Source organism: Lontra canadensis, unplaced genomic scaffold, assembly GCF_010015895.1.
Source record: "Lontra canadensis isolate GAN:19392208 unplaced genomic scaffold, GSC_riverotter_1.0 scaffold24, whole genome shotgun sequence".
In the NCBI taxonomy this organism is placed as follows: Eukaryota; Metazoa; Chordata; class Mammalia; order Carnivora; family Mustelidae; genus Lontra; species Lontra canadensis.
In genome coordinates this window covers 21,855,373-21,871,394 of record NW_022631018.1, presented here as the reverse complement: position 1 = coordinate 21,871,394, position 16,022 = coordinate 21,855,373, and the positions used below count along the sequence as shown (strand labels likewise).

The following is a 16,022-nucleotide window of genomic DNA, read 5'->3' as shown; positions in this document are numbered from 1 at the left end:
AGTAATCTGCAACTATTAAAAAAAAAAACCAAAAAGAGCAATACTCTCTAAGTGTATGTAGAATTTCAGGTTCAATTTCGAAAGAATAGGAATCTCATCTTCAGGGTCTCAAACACCTGGGACCCTACCCTGTTTGTACACCTGTTTCTATGCCCAGGAACCTTCTCTTGATCCTACACCAAGAATAAATTGCCTAAAACCCTTTTGGAGGCAGAAAGTACAGAAGTCAAGAACACATTTTTTTAGGATATAAAATGAGAGATATTTTGTCTGAATTAATAAATTGTCCATGCTTTGTTTTGGCCATTGGCTTCACTGTACTACTTGCAAACCCTTGACAAGACTACCTAACCTGGTGCCAATTTTACTGAAGGGAGATACACATTCTTTTCCTTCCGCTGTTCGTCATCAGATAATACTGAAAGCACGTGGGAGAACATCCTCCAGGAGCTACACAAGCACTAGCTAAGTAAAGAGATGAGGCTTTGCAATACCGTGTATGAAAAACACTGTAATAGGTTTTAGTGAACAGAAGGTTCAAATGAGTTACAAGAATGATGAGGACACCCAAAATGTGAATAAACTCCAAGCTAAGACTATGGGTGAGACCTACAGAAAGCGGGAAGCACCGTAAAGTGAGTAAAATGCCTTAGAACCAGCTCTCAGGAATACCTGAAAACCCTGGGAATATTATCCTAAAGAAGAGAAAACACAAGAGTCATTACAACTGCTTTACATGGTTTGTTTAAAGATTTTATTCACTTATTTATTTGAAAGAGAGAGAGAGAGCGCGTGAGCACAGAAGAGTGGGTGAAGCAGACTCCCCACCAAGCAGGAAGCACAATGCAGGGCTCAATCCCAGGACCCTGAGCTCAGGACCCAAGCCAAAGGCAGACGCTTTACAAACTGAGCCACCCAGGTGCCTCTGCTTTACATTGCTTAAATGGCTGCTAGGAAAGGAGGACTGGACTTAGATACCTTCAAAGAGTAAGACTAGTGTTAAGGGCTGGAAAGTCAGGGAAAAATTTTGGCAATTTAAAGCAAAATTTACAGTGGCGCCTGTACAGGAGATTAGGTCATGATGTCAAGGTCCTGGGATCTAGCCCTGGGGCAGGCTCCCCACTCACCAGGGAGTTAGTCCGCTTCTCCCTCTCCCTCTCCCCATGCTCATGCTTTCTCCTTCTCTCTCTCTCTCAAATAAAAAATAAAATCTTTTTAAAAAAATCATAAAATGGGGCGCCTGGGTGGCTCGATTGGTTGGGCATCTGCCTTCTGCTCAGGTCATGATCCTGGAGTCCAGGGATCAAGACCCACGTCAGGGTCCCTGTTCAGCAGTAAGTCTGCCTCTCTCTCTCTGCCCCTGACTCCACTTGTGCTCTGTCTCTCAAATAAATAAAATCTTTTTAAAAAATAATAATAAGGGGCGCCTGGGTGGCTCAGTGGGTTAAGCCTCTCCCTTTGGCTCAGGTCATGACCCCAGGGCTCTCTGCTCAGCAGGGAGCCTGCTTCTCCCTCTCTCTGCCTGCCTTTCTGCCTACTTGTTATCTGTCAAATAAATAAATAAACTCTTTAAAAATAAATAAATAAATAAATAATAAAAAATAATAAGATGAAAAACATAAAAATAAAACAGAATTTACCTTTTGTCCTGAAATGAAGTGAGTTGCCTATTAGAAGTGTTGCGTTCCTTGTCAACTCAAAGAGCCTTAAAGCAAAACCGGTGAGCTAGATGACCCTTAAGATTGATTTTAAGCTTTTTATAAGTTGCCAATTAGCAAATAATTGCCAACTCATGAAAAGCAAGAGAATTTAAAAGGGAATGCATAGTCTCATGATAAGCTTAATCTGAAACAAATGATGTGCGCCTGAATAATTAAATCCAAGGCTTAAGAAGTTCGTGTCTAGTTCACTAAAATGTCATCTTTTCTCGGAATAGTGCTTGGTACCGGTACCCTTCCCCCTCTCAAGACAAAGTTAGTTTTATGTACCGGAAAGTTAATCATTCAATCTGATTATTCAATGAATAACTATTTCCAATGTATTGGTTGGACTATAATTCCTTCTAGATATTCATGCCTTTTGTACTAAGAATACAAAATGGACTTTCCTGAAGAACTCAAGGCAAGGTTTCAGTAATTCGTAAAGCAAAGGCTGAGAGCAACAACACTTCGAGGAAACCCAGAGAAACCAAATCAGTAAGTACCGCAGAGGGAGTTTATGTACCACCGCCTCGCTGCGGGACAGGCTGAACCTCCCGCTCGGCGTCTAGCCAGCCACCGGGTCGAGGCGGGGCGCTACGGACCGAGCAGCGCGAACTGAAACCCGACACGCGAACGCCAATGACCCCGTTTTTCACCCTCACAGGGGCCGGAGCACAGTCCGGTTTCTCTTCGGACCGGCGGGCTTGAAGGCGCGACCCCGACACGTTCGCGCCGCGCAAGTGCTGCGAGGCCCGCTCGCCTGCGCTCGTCTCCTACAGCGACCCGGGCGGCCGCCTGAGCCCTTCTGCCGGGGACGCCTTCTGAGTCCCAAGAATCTCGCCCCCGTGAAGACTCGAATTTCACGCTACAAGACGCGGCACAATCAGTGAAGACGCGGTGATCACAAGCCAGACTCGTTAAGTCGCACGACGGCGCCCGCACTGCAGAGGAGCTCCCGCGGCAGCGGCTCGGGGAGCCGGCGAGGGCGCAGGCCACGCGCCGTCCCCGCACCGCCGGAGCCGCCCGGCTGGCCGCCAGGGACACCGAGACCGCGAGCCGCAACTCCCGGCACCAAGTCCCTGACGCCGCTTCCAGCGCGTCGCGGGGTCCCCGAGCCTCCGCTCCCGCACCGCCACCCCCGGCGCCGGCCGCGGTCGTCCAGCGCGAACCGCAGCGTCTCGGTCACCGATTCAGTCCCCGGGGTTCGCCGTTAAATTCCGGTTTTACCCGCAGGGGACGGTGCGAAAGGCTCGGGACGGATCGGCCGCCGCACCGAGCTGAGACGCGGACAGCAGCTCCTTCGCCCCGCAGGGACCGGACCTTCGCGCGAGCCTGCGCCGGGGCCTCCGCGCCGCCCCCCGAAAGCAGCCGGTTCACGGTCGAAGACAACCGGGGGTTTCCTTCAGAAGAAGCACTCGAGCACGGCTGACCCCGCGTCGGGCCGCCCCGCCAGTCCCGCAGCCGCGTCCGGAATCCCGCGACACACGCGTCCCTCCCCGCGGCGTGAGGACCTGGTCGCACCGCGCTCCTGACTCGGGCCCGCAGCCGGACTCCCGGCGCCGTCGGCTGACGAGCGGCTGGGCCCCCGCGGAAGCTGCCATTTCGGGGTGACGCGAACGTGGAGGGGACAAGACAGAATGAGGGACTGAGCGCGCGCGGGGGTTCTCACACGAGGCGCCGGAAGGGTCCCCGCGCCTAACCGCCTCTCCTCGAGCCGTCCCGGCGTGTCCCCGGACCCTGCCCCGCACGGAGCCCCGCACCGTCCTCCCTCCCCTCCCTCCGCCCCCTCCTGCCTGAGTAGGCCGCGGCGGCTGGGGTCACAGGGGCGGCGGGCGCACTTCTGCTCTCCTCTTTCTGAGCTCCAACACCGAGGCGAGGGAGACCCCAGCACCTGCTCCCGCGGCGGCGAGGACCCGGCTGCCATAGCAACGGCGCGCCGCCGCGTCTCCATCCGGGCCTCTCACTACGGGCGCGCGGCGCACCCGCGCAGGCGCAGAGCATCCCGAGAACACCTGGCGCTCCGGGCGCCCTCCCAGGCACCTGCGGCGGACCTGTCAGGCTGCGGTTTCCAGGGAGACAACCGGGCAAGCCACGCACCACGCACAACACGTTAAATAAATCAATACATTAACATCTAGACCTTTGTTAAAAACTATTTGAAAATGTCGGCAGTATTTTCCTTAGAGATTCACTGTCTTCATGCAGCTCACCTGCCCTTAGAAGACAATGAGAAACATACTAAATAAGTCATTCCTATTGTGTATTAGAAGGTGATAAATGATGAACAAAAACAGCAAGCAAGACGGGGTCAGAAGTGCGGGGGTGGGTTATGAAAGTGGGGTGGAAATATTACGTAAAGTAATCGAGTAAGCCGTACTGAGGTGACATTTGAGACTTTTATTAAAATTATATACAGATTTGACATACATACATTACATACATATATTACATATCAGATATCTCTCTTACCTAGATATAGTTATAATGGAAATATAACTTCCCCCCAAAACTGAGACTTTCTTTCTGTAATTTACTATTATGAGTGTGTCACCTTCAAAACTGGAGGGCCCGAGTTTTTTTGTGACCTTTAGCAGCAGGACAAGCCCACTTTTAGCCTGTATACATTCCTTAAACAAACACTATTAAAGAAATTGAACCACTAATCCACTGTCCAAAAAAGAAAGCACTAGGACTGGATGGTTTCAGTGGTAAATTCTACCTAATATTTAAGGGGGAAGTGATACCAATTCTCTACAATCTCTTCTGGAAAACAGAAACACAGGAAACACTTCCTAACTTGTTCTTCAGTTATGGGTTTTTCAGTTTTTCAGTTATGGGTCCATTCCATCTATCAAATTTGTAGGCCCAGAACTTTTCGTATTACTTTTTTATTATTGTTACGTGTCCATGGGATCAGCGGGAATGACCCTTCTTTCATTGCTGATATTGGTCATTTGTAACTTTTCTCTTTTCCTCTAAGTTAGCTTGCCCAGAGGTTTGTTGATTTTATTGATATCTTTAAAGAAATACATTCATATTTCATTGATTTTCTCTATTTCTGCTCTAATTTTTATTATTTCTTTTCTTCTGCTTGCTTGAGGTTTAAATTACCCTTCTTTAGTTTCCTAAAGTAGAAGCTTAGGTTATTGATTTAGATCTTTTCTAATACATGTATTTAATGCTATAAACTTCCCTCTAAACAGCTTTTGCTCATCCCATGCATTTTGATAAGCTTCATTTTCACTTATTTCAAAATATTTTCATATCTCGATATTTCTTTTTATGACACGTTATTGAGAAGTGTGGTGTTCAATCTCCAAATACTTGGAGGTTTTATAGTTTATCTTTCAGTCATTTATTTCTAGTTCAATTGTCATCTGAAAATGTAATTTTGTATGATTTCTGTACCCTCCAATTTGTAAAGGTGAGTTTTATAATCCAGAATCTGGCCTACTTTGGAGACTGTTTATTCAACTTTGGAAAGAATGCATATTCTTGCTCTGACTGGATGGAGCAGTCTATAGGTGTCAGTTAGATTAAGTTAATTGATAATGTTTTTCAGGTTGATTGTGTTCTTACTGACTTTCTGCCATATTGATCTACTAACTAACTAAAAGAGTACATAATAAGGTCTTTAATAGTGGATTTTTCTGTTTCTCCTTTTAGTTCCCAATTTTTGTCTTATGTATTTTGATGCTCGTGTTAAGTGCATACATATTAATAACTGTTATGTCTTCCTGGAAAATGGACCCCTTTATCATTGTAAATGCCTTCTTCACCTCTAGTAATTGTCCTTATTCTGATTCTTCTTTAAAATCATATTGCTACTTCAGCTTTCTTTTAATGAGTATTAGCATATATTTCTCTACCATTCGCTTTTAATCCATATGTGTGGGGTTTTTTTAAGATTTCTTTATTTAGGGGCACCTGAGTGGCTCCGTGGGTTAAAGCCTCTGCCTTTGACTCAGGTCATGATTCCAGGGTCCTGGGATCGAGCCCCACATCAGGCTCTCTGCTCAGCAGGGAGCCCGCCTCTCTGCCTGCTTGTGATCTCTGTCAAATAGATAAATAAAATCTTCACAACAACAAAAAAGATTTGTTTATTTATTTTAGAGAGACAGCATGGGTGGGGGGTTTCGGGGAAAGAGAGAGAGAAGACTCCCGGCTGAGCATGCAGCCCGATGCAGGGCTCCATCTCTATACCCTGAGATCATAACCTGAGCCAAAATCAGGAGACCAATTGCTCAATTGCCTGGGCCACCCAGGTGCCCCTAATCTATATGTGCTTTTATTTATTTATTTGAGAGAGAGAGAGTACAAGCTGGGGGGCTGGGAAGGAGGGGCAAAGGGAGAGGGAGAAGCAGGCTCTGGTTGTGATGCTTTGTCTCTTCAGGCTATATTTTCTCTTATCTTTTAGCACGACTTGTAAACATTTTTGTTGTTGAAAGGTGGATATGATGTATCATGAGGTAAAGAGGACTTAAGTGTGAGACTTTATATTAAGTGGCTAGGAGATGGGCTGTGTTGAATGTTTTCTGTAGCTGCAGGTGCCAAATGGTTCAGATTCCTCTAGTATCCTTCGCTCTCTCTCTCAACTTTGGGCTTCCATAGAACTCTGTTTCAGAGACCCTGTCTAGCCTCTCTTTTGGTTGTAATTCAGTATTATATGATTGGTGTAGTGGCAAGGTAAGAAGAGAGTTGTCATATAATCTTATGATTAAATCTCAATCTTTTAGTAGTACTCTGTCCCTGACCTTCACACGTGTTTGTTAACCTTCCCGTTCATTCGTTGCATTTAGGCGAGAGAGCCTAGAGGGAGCTGGAGTTAAGGAAATGCACATTCCCCATATAAGATAAAGCTGTTATTATCTTTTTCCCTGAAGAGTAGGCCTTTGTTTTGGAAAAGGCTGTGGGCATATTTCACAGTGGGTACTTTCCCCCTCTATCTACAGAACTTTTCCATCTGCCCACACTGAAACCTTGTATTCATTAAACATTAACTATTTTCCCTTCTCTCCAGCCGCGGGCAACCACCATTCTACTTTCTGACAATACGTAGTCTTTTGTATCTGACCCCTTTCACTTACATAATGTTTTTTGAAGTTCATTCATTGTATAGTAGCATTAGTATTTTGGTGCTTTCTTGTTCTTTTTTCTTTAGAGTGAGAGAGGGAGGGAGGGAGAGAGAGCACGCAAGCCTGGGAGCATGAGCAGGAGGGCAAGAGAGGGAAAGGGAGCCCTGACAGGCTCCATGCCCAGCACAGAGCCCTAAGTGGGGCTTGATCTGTGACTGAGATCATGACCTGAGCTGAAATCAAGAGTCGACACTGAACTGACTGAGCCACCCATGCACCCCTATTGTCCCTTTTCATCACAGAATAGTGTTCATTGTAAGGTAATACCAGATTTTGCGTATCCACTTCCCAGTTGATGAACATTCGTGTTGTTTCTACTTTGACTATCATAACATTGCTGTTAATTTTTTATTTTAATTGCTGAAAATTTTTGTTCACGTCTTTGTGTGGACACCTTTTCATTCTTCTTGGTTAGATTACTAAGTGGAATTGGTGGGTTGTATGTAATTTTTGGTTAGATTACTAAGTGGAATTGGTGGGTTGTATGTAATTTTTAAGAAACTACCAATCTGTTTTCCCAAAAGCGGCTGTACTGTTACAGTTCTAACAGGAACATATGAGAATTCCTGTTCATCCACATCCTTGCCAGTGCTTGGTATTTTCTGCTTTTTAAAATTATAACTTCCTCAAGGGTATATAGTGGTACCTCATTTAGTATTAATTTTTGTTTCCCTAATGACTAATGATGTAGCCACTATTCATACACCTGTTACCCATCAGTATGTCTTCTTTGGTGAAATGTCCATTCAAGTATTTGGCCCATTTTTAATTTGGGTTATTGGCTTTATTATTGAGTCGTAAGGATTCTTTATGTATTTTTTTATCAAGTCTTTTATCAAATACATAATTTGTAAATATTTTTCTCCCAGTTGGGGCTTATGTAATCTCCATTCTGGTTCGAGGCTTTTCCTTTGTTTCTCTTCATTAACCCATCCATAAGCTCAGCCTTCAGATGGTTTGTAAATCATCATTACTTCTGGCTTAATAGGGAAATTTCCAAGGAAGACTTGAACTCTAGCAACTTCTACTTGTGAAGGCAGTTTCTCCTGCCCTCCTTATAGGAGCACCTTAACAAGCTGACACAGGCTCTTTCCTGAAGTGTTGATATTCGTACATAGCAGACAATTTTAGCAGCCTATGAAATCTAACCAGCCGTGATGGGCTGACATCTTCTAGGAGCTTCACCAGTATATATTTTATTCCTGTAGATCACAGGTTTATCAGTAATAAAGCCAGAGTTTTCTTGAGTCAGTAACTTTGAACACATGCACTCTAAACCATATCTTCCAAAGATATTTCTTCCATGAGGTCCTACCACTAAGGATATAAACCTCAGAAAAACTTAGAAACCTCTATTTTAATTAATCAATTCAGTGAGCTTCTATAGGATATTGTGCTAGGTACTAAGAGACAAACAATGACAAAACATGTTCCTGCTTCCAAGCGATTAAAGCGATTATATATACACACAAATGACCTCCACACAGACCTGAGTGTTACGTGGTCATGTAGAAACAGTAGGGAAGGCTGCCTATAAAAAGTGGCCCTTGAACTAATCTTGGTGAGTAAATTGAATATCAGAGACAAAAATGGGGGTGAGAGCATTCTAGGCACAAGGACTGTGCAAATATATAGAAGCTAAGGCTGTTCAAGGATGTCGACAGCACAGGTGTGTTCGGGAATCGTGTGGGATGGTATAGTGAAGCTGGAAAATCGGACAGGGCAAGGCTGTCAAGAACCTTCGGTACCATCCTTTAGAGGTCTGCTGACCATCTCACTGTTCTCAACGTTGCTAGGTCACCTGTGGGAATGGTTCTCAGATTTTTGTTATCATACAACAAACACTACTTTATCAAAAGACAAATCTTCCTCTTAATAGTAATCAAATTCACCACTTTATGTGGCTATTAATGAGTTCACAGGTACCATATTTGTCACTTATGATTAGTTTAAAAGGCATTAAATATGCAACATGGTATGGCCGATAGTGAATTTGTAACTATGTATTTATTTTTAAAGATTATACTTGGGGCCCCTGGGTGGTTCAGTGGGTTGAACCTCTGCCTTTGGCTCAGTCATGATCCCAGGGTCCTGGGATCAAGCTCCGTATCAGGCTCCCTGCTAAGCAGGGAGCCTGCTTCCCCCTCTCCCTCTGCCTGCCCCTCTGCCTACTTGTGATCTCTTTCTCTTTGCCAAATAAATAAATAAAATCTTTAAAAAAAAGATTATTCTTGGGGCGCCTATGAAGAAGGCTTTTTTAGACATTGATAATCTTCTCTTCACATATTTAGTTCAAGAACGTTTCAGATGTATTACTATTATCCCTCTATTAGATTCGCATCCGTTAGTTACATGTTATATTCAGGATTTTTTGTAAATCATTGACTTTGTTTTAAAAGGTAGCCTATTGGGGCGCCTGGGTGGCTCAGTGGGTTAAAGCCTCTGCCTTTGGCTCAGGTCATAGTCCCAGTGTCCTGGGATCAAGCCCCACATCGGGCTCTCTGCTCAGCAGGGAACCTGCCTCCTCCTCTCTCTCTCTGCCTGCCTCTCTGCCTACTTGTGATCTCTGTCTGTCAAATAAATAAATAAAATCTTAAAAAAAAAAAGGTGGCCTATTTTGAGAATTTGTATCCATACATTTCTGTTTTTGTGGAGGAAAAAAGGGAACTCCCAGGCTAGTGATTAGTATGATCCTCCTCTCTTGTGATGCTGGGCAGGGCGGTGACACAGGTCCCAGTCAGCCATCTGATCACCATGGTAAACCACCAACACACTTAGGGTCATTCCGTACCCACACAACCACTCTGTTTCTCATTTTCAGGATGGCACTCAATAAATCATATATCAATAAAATCATTGATACTTATGTGTCAATAAATATAATAAAAGTAGTTGACATTTTTTATTATAAAACAGGCTTTGTGCTAGGTGACTTTGCCCAACTGCAGGCTAATATAAGTGTTCTGAGCAAACTTAAGGTAGGCTAGGTTAAGCAATGATGTTGAGTGGGTTAAATGTATTAAATGCATTTTCAACTTATATTTTCAACTCACGATGGGTTTATTGGGATGTAAACCCATCCTATGTTGAAGAATAGAAATTTGAGAGTGATCAGTTGTATGTACATGGTTTATAAAGCCACAGGACTTAGGGCACCTGGGCAGCTCAGTTGGTTAAGTTTCTGCCTTAGGCTGAGGTCATGATCCCAGGATCTTGGGGTTCAGTCCTGTGTGTCAGGCTCTCTGTCCACTTCCCCCTTTCCCTCTGTCCCTCTCCAAGCTCATGTTCTCTCTCTTTCTGAAATAAATAAATACATAAAATCCTAAAAAAAATAAATATATAAAGCTGTAAGCCTGGATGAAGACATACAGGGAGGAAATGTAGATGAGGAGGGGAAAAGATCAGAGAAGGAAGCCTGAGGGTGGTCCAACATTTAGCTCAGGAAGAAGAGAAGAACCAGGAAATAAGACCCAGGAGTGACCAGTGACAATCCTGGTGAGAGAGAATCCGGAGGGAGTTGTGTCCCAGAAAACCAGAGGAAGGTCCTGTCCACTGTGTCACGGGCTGTTGACAGGTCAAATACAATGAGGACCGAGAGCCACCGTTTTAACAGCAGTTTGATGGAATGGTGGATCCTAAACCAAATGAGGAGAGTAAGGAGAGACGGCAGGCAGGATTTCAAGGAGTTCTGTTCTACGGAAAAGGAAGAACTGAGACAGAGAGGTTCAAGCAAAGGAATATTTACCACGAAGCTAAATAAATTTTAGGGCTTCTCACCTGCACAGGCTTCTTCTGTGGCTCAAGGAGGGGCCCCGATAATGTGTTTATGTGAAAATACGGTTTCGTAAAATTTCCAGAAATAGAATATTTTAACGATAAGAACCCAGTGTCTCCCTCCATTCCAACTTCCCCCGTCAAGTGTTCTCTGCCTTTGGTTGGCTGCAGACACTGCTGGAATTTAACTAAAGGAGAGTTAAGAATACATTTAATTTGGGTTAATATTTTAATTCTGAAGAACCAAACATATTTTTAAGTATAATAAAAATGATAATCACATTGAATTGAGAATTATTTTCCTTTTTCTCTACCACTTAAATCTGAAGACCTTGAGGGAGAGAAAATAACATTACCTGTCCAAGTCTGAAGTACGATGAAAACAGAAGTGCCAAGAATTCTAGCAAACTTCTGGTCACTAAGTTATAAACCAATGCAGTTATTCTTGGCTATAGTCTAGATGTGTTTATAATTTTCGTTTTTTGAAGACTATGTAATCATGTGAAGCAGAATAAATCCGAGAAAGAATGGAGGAGTTAAAAAAATGAAATGCTGTGAGATACTAAGGAATATGACTTGGCCAAATATGCATCCTTTTCGGTGGAGGCTACGCTATCCCACAACCAATCCACTTTAGGAAACAGTAAAATAGAGTTAGCAATTATGTCCATTAGAATTTTTAAGACTTTTCTGAAGTAACTAGACACCCATAATCTTAATACTGATTTGAACCAGTCAGTGGCAAGGCAGTACCTCTGTAAAATATGCCATTGTATGAACGCTACAATTTAACTACGACTTGAGGCACGTTAAACAGTAATAAACATAAAACTTCTGTTTATTTCCAGAGATCTCTAGTGCCTTTTTATAAACTCGGATTTTTATACAACCCTTTCCTAGTATAACATACAGATAATGGTCATTCGGCCTCTCTTAGAAGAACATGGGGACACAGAATCGGCCGCATTCACAGAAAGCCCACATTTTTGCTGCTTAGTCTGCACCAACATTACAGCAAAGAGCTCTGTGGCTACAAGCATGGGGCAGAACTGGAACCTTACAGGCGCTGTTCCCAAGCTCACTCTATTTTTACTCTCCTTCACTGCCCCTGTTCTCACCTTTTGTTCCCCGCAGGCTATCCCCAGCCCTCACCCTTTTTTAAAAGAGCATAAAAAAGTGAACCCCCCTTTCTCCAAGTGGGCATCAGTGAGAAAATGCATTCCTAGAATCATGATGGCCACAGCAGGAGCAAGCGACTGACACCTGCACAGCTGATGAATCCCAGTTAAATGAATTTTGAAATTAACCTCCAGTTAATTTTGAACTTAACCTGGTGGGCTGCTTTTCATCGAAGTGGTGGGCTGCTTTCCCGAAGTGACACCAGACTTCTCCATCTGAGGGACACATGTTGATTCTCCATAGCCCTACCCAAGTTGTTGCTCTTGGCATCTCTTTCTTCTTTAGGATCCAATAGATGCATTCTTGAAATAGTTTCAAACCCACAGCTCACTTTTTCCATTTTCACCATGTTTTTTCATTGTTGTCATTATAAAACAGCCATTTTTTTGCAGTAGTCAGACAAAAGCATAACCTCTTTTAGCTGTTTTTTTTCACTTTATAATGTTTTTCCTCAGGAAAAAATGAAATCTACATTTCAACACTCTTGGAGTACACTACAGGAAACACAGGAGGAATGGGTCTGTCTGTCTCCGTTACTCCAAAGAATGAAAGCACCGTCACTCATTTACCCTCTTGAAGTAATGTGAAGGTTCTTTGACTGTAATCATTTTGGAGGAAACATCTCTCTTCCATTCCTTAGAATACTTGCCTTTTATAGTCGTCCTTTTTCTTTTATACTGTCACTACTTATGCATGTAGATTTAAATAATATAATCTATCTGCTTTTGAATGGATAGGATCGTATTGATATATTCTTGTGTGTCTTAGTTCTTTCACTCAAAATTGCACTCATAAAATTCAGTGAAATTGTTGCTTGTGGCTCTGGTTTATTCATTTTCACTCCTATATAGCTACATGTCTAGTGCTCAACAGCCATGTGTCTAGCAGTTGCCAAATCAGAAAGTGCAGCTCTGCAGTGTATACCCAGGAGTGGAATCGCTGGTCACAGCGCGTGCGTAGCGATGACTTTAGAGGACAGTGCCAAAACATGCCATTCAAAGGGGTTTACCAATTTACACTCCCACCAGCAATTTCTGAGGCATTTTCTATTGAATTTGAACTTGAGCATTTCCAGTTTTAATTTCTAAGATGTATCTTCATGTTCTTTTTCAAGAAATGTCTTTTCACTTTTGTTACTCTTGTTACTTGTTTTTTGTGATTTCATCTTTTATAGTTAAAATCTTATGCATATCTTACACTCTGTATCTGATAATTCCAATATCTGAAATCATTAGGACTCTTAATTTTTGTTTCCGCTGACTCTCACTCATGGTTACTTTATGTCTCTGGTGATTTTTTAAGTTATGTATTTAATTTGTAATGATTTATTAATTTCCAACCATAATGTTTTATATATTTGATCTGAGAGTGATCTGTCACCAAGTGTTCTATTAACTGCTTTTGCTCTACTGTGGCTTCTTGGGTCCTCCAGAGGACAAAAATTATCCATATGGCATTAGAGTTGACAACTATTAAGAGTAGTAATTATTCTTATGCTTTTGTTGTTGTTGTTGAGGGAGGTCACTGAGAGGACATGACCACTGGTTGAACAGTAAGCTGGATCCTGGCAACTGGAGGCTCCACACCCCTCCCCTGTTCTTGGAATGTGCATTCTGCTTGCCTTGCCTGCTCTCAGCAGCTGCCCAAGGACACAGCATTGAAATAGGGATGTGGTATAGAGATGATCTGGACAGTAAACAAACTGAACCCAGCTAAGGCCTCTGTGTCAACGTACTAGATCTCGTGAGTGGGGGGCAGGGATCTGCTTATCCTCCAGCAGCCCAAGATAAGCCTTGTATGTGAGTTCCCTTCGCTTATTAAACCTGCCACCTAGCAATGTGGAGCGGCCTCTGGAAGGCCAGTTTCACATGACACCTGGGAAGCTTGCGAGGAGCCTGCGAACTACTGTGTTGCTGTTTCTCAAATTTCTTACCATAAACACATAATGCTTGTAAAATCATGAAATCATGTTAAAATGACCATGGAACCAAAACATTTGCCAAGCACAAGAAAACTCCATTAGTAAATTTTTATTGTGCATTGTGAGGTGGGATTTCATGTCACTTCTTAGAAGGCTCCTCATGAAGAATTAAGGTGTCCTTTTGTCTGTGATTTTCCATTCCACACTGTGTATGGTGCAAGGGCTTAACAGGGAATGCTTTTCTTTAGAGATAATTTTTTAGTTTAAAAAAAATATTTAATTTATTTATTTGACAGAGAGAGTGAGAAAGTGCACAAGTAGGGGGAAGAGAAGAGGGAGAGAGAGCAGCACAATTCCTGCTGAGCAGGGAGTCGGATGTGGGACTTGATCCCACCACCCTGGGACCCTGACCTGGGACGAAGGTAGACGCTTGACCCACTGAGCCACCCAGGCTCTCCTAGAGATAATTTTTTAAAACTGCTTCTACCATAAGCCAGAGGCTTCTACTCATCTGAGACTACTTTAGCTTCTACTTAGAGTCCCTGTTTAGGCTGGAGTCTTTTCTGCCACTACGCACATCCGCACATCCGTATGTTTTGAAGTGGATACGGAGGAAGGACTTTGGGCATGGAATGGCTTATACTTAAGGAGACCAACATGAAAAGAAAAATTCAGGGTGGGGAAGAGAGGATAAAAAACTGTTAAGTGGGAGTTAATTGCAAGAGTTGGAGATAAGAACAGATCTTTAAGCCAACTTGGATAATCTCCCACTGTGGACCGAGTCCATAGTGCTGCACCCGCGTCAACACTCGGGGAGCACCGCGGCTCGGTGCTCCGGGATTTCCCGCATCCTGCCGGGAAGCAGGGTCAAGCCAAGCGGTTTGATATTTGAAGGAAGGGGGAGGGGCCTGAATGGAGAAAATGGAGAAAATGGAGCTCTATCACACGGACCAATGTGCTCAGAGGCTTTAAGATTTTAAGTACTAGGGACGCCCGAGGGGCTCCGTGGTTAAGCGTCTGCCTTAGGCTCAGGTCACGATCCCGGGTCTTCCCATAGGGCCCCGCATCGGGCTCCCTGCTGGGGGGGGGGGGCTCCTCCCTCTCCCTCTCCCCCTGCTTATGTTCCCTCTCTCGCCGTGTCTCTGTCAAATACATAAAAATCTTTAAAATTTAAAAAAAAATAAATTTTAAGTATTAAATAGTTTTTGTTAATATTTCAGCATCTGGGGCAGAATTTGCGTTTTCTTAACCGCGACTCTTCTGGCGTGTAGGATTTTCCTCTGGGAAACGCTCCCGCCCCTTTATTTTAAAAGAAGGCGCTTTCAGACGTTTTCAAACGTCCGGGACAGCGCGGGACGCCCTTCCCAGCTGGAGACCTTCCCCGAGGGCTTCCCCTCACGCTGGGGCTGGGCGTGGCTTTCACAACGCCAGTCTCAAAAAACCCGTCGACTGCAGCCCACGGCTCGGCCCCCCAAAGCCCCGGTCCCCTCCCCCTGCGCTGGGGCGGCGGGAACCCGAGCCCGCACAGACGCCCGCAACGCTTGGGCCTGAGGCAGTGCGCAGGCGCGGGGGGGCAGGGCAGGGGCGGGGCCAGGCGTGGCCGCCGCAGAGAAGCCTCGCGCTCTTCCCGCCACAGGTCGGTTTGGGATCGAGAGCCTCCCGCGCTAAGGGGGTCCGGGAGGCTGGGCTTCTGGTTTCCCGCCTTTGCCTCACCCTGCACCCACAGCTCGTCCCCGGGGACCCTCACGCCCCTGCCCTCAGCCGTTCTAGGGCGGCTCCGCACTGCATCCCTCCGGCAGCTGCTGGCGCCCGGCCGGCCTCCTTCCTCCCTGGGCCGGGGTCTGAGTGGGCTCCCTCCCGCGCCGCTTGTCACTGCGGTCTCGCGTCTGCAGACTTGACCCGGGTCCGGGTCGGGGGGAGGGAACGAAGCGACCAATGTGCAATGCAGAGTGGGATTCAGAAGCCCAACGCGACTTCACTTTGCAGATGCGTGACCTTGGGGGGACATTTACACTTTTTAAGCCACCTTTGAAATATGGACATTTAAAATGTTAACTTAGTAACCTGGGCAGTCCTGTTTCTTCCAAGGCCGTGAGTCAGAAAGGTCTTCCTCACACCTAACCACTTGAAATGGCCATTGGACTAGAGATTTTAGGTGGTTATTTCCCATAAAATTCATCGTATACTCTGCTGCCAGATTACATCTCTTGAATATGATTGTTACCCCACCTCCAATTAATACACATTAGATAATGACTCCAAACTGTCGTTCCAAACTTTGTCACCACCCCTCTCTACCATCAGCCCTTGCTG

The 16,022-nt window shown here is 44.7% G+C and overlaps 1 protein-coding gene across 4 annotated transcripts in view; it reads right to left on the bottom strand.

Moving 5' to 3' along the window:
- CCDC181 (coiled-coil domain containing 181) overlaps nucleotides 1-16,022 on the bottom strand; it is a 52,357-nt gene that overhangs the window by 31,355 nt on the left and 4,980 nt on the right. For 3 of the 4 annotated variants that reach the window (XM_032863033.1, XM_032863030.1, XM_032863032.1), the window contains exon 3: nucleotides 317-323. The gene's annotated coding sequence lies outside the window, so the exon portion shown is untranslated. Of the gene's footprint in view, nucleotides 1-316; nucleotides 324-3,493; nucleotides 3,546-16,022 lie in introns of those variants that run through there. The other variant, XM_032863031.1, reaches the window with a different exon arrangement.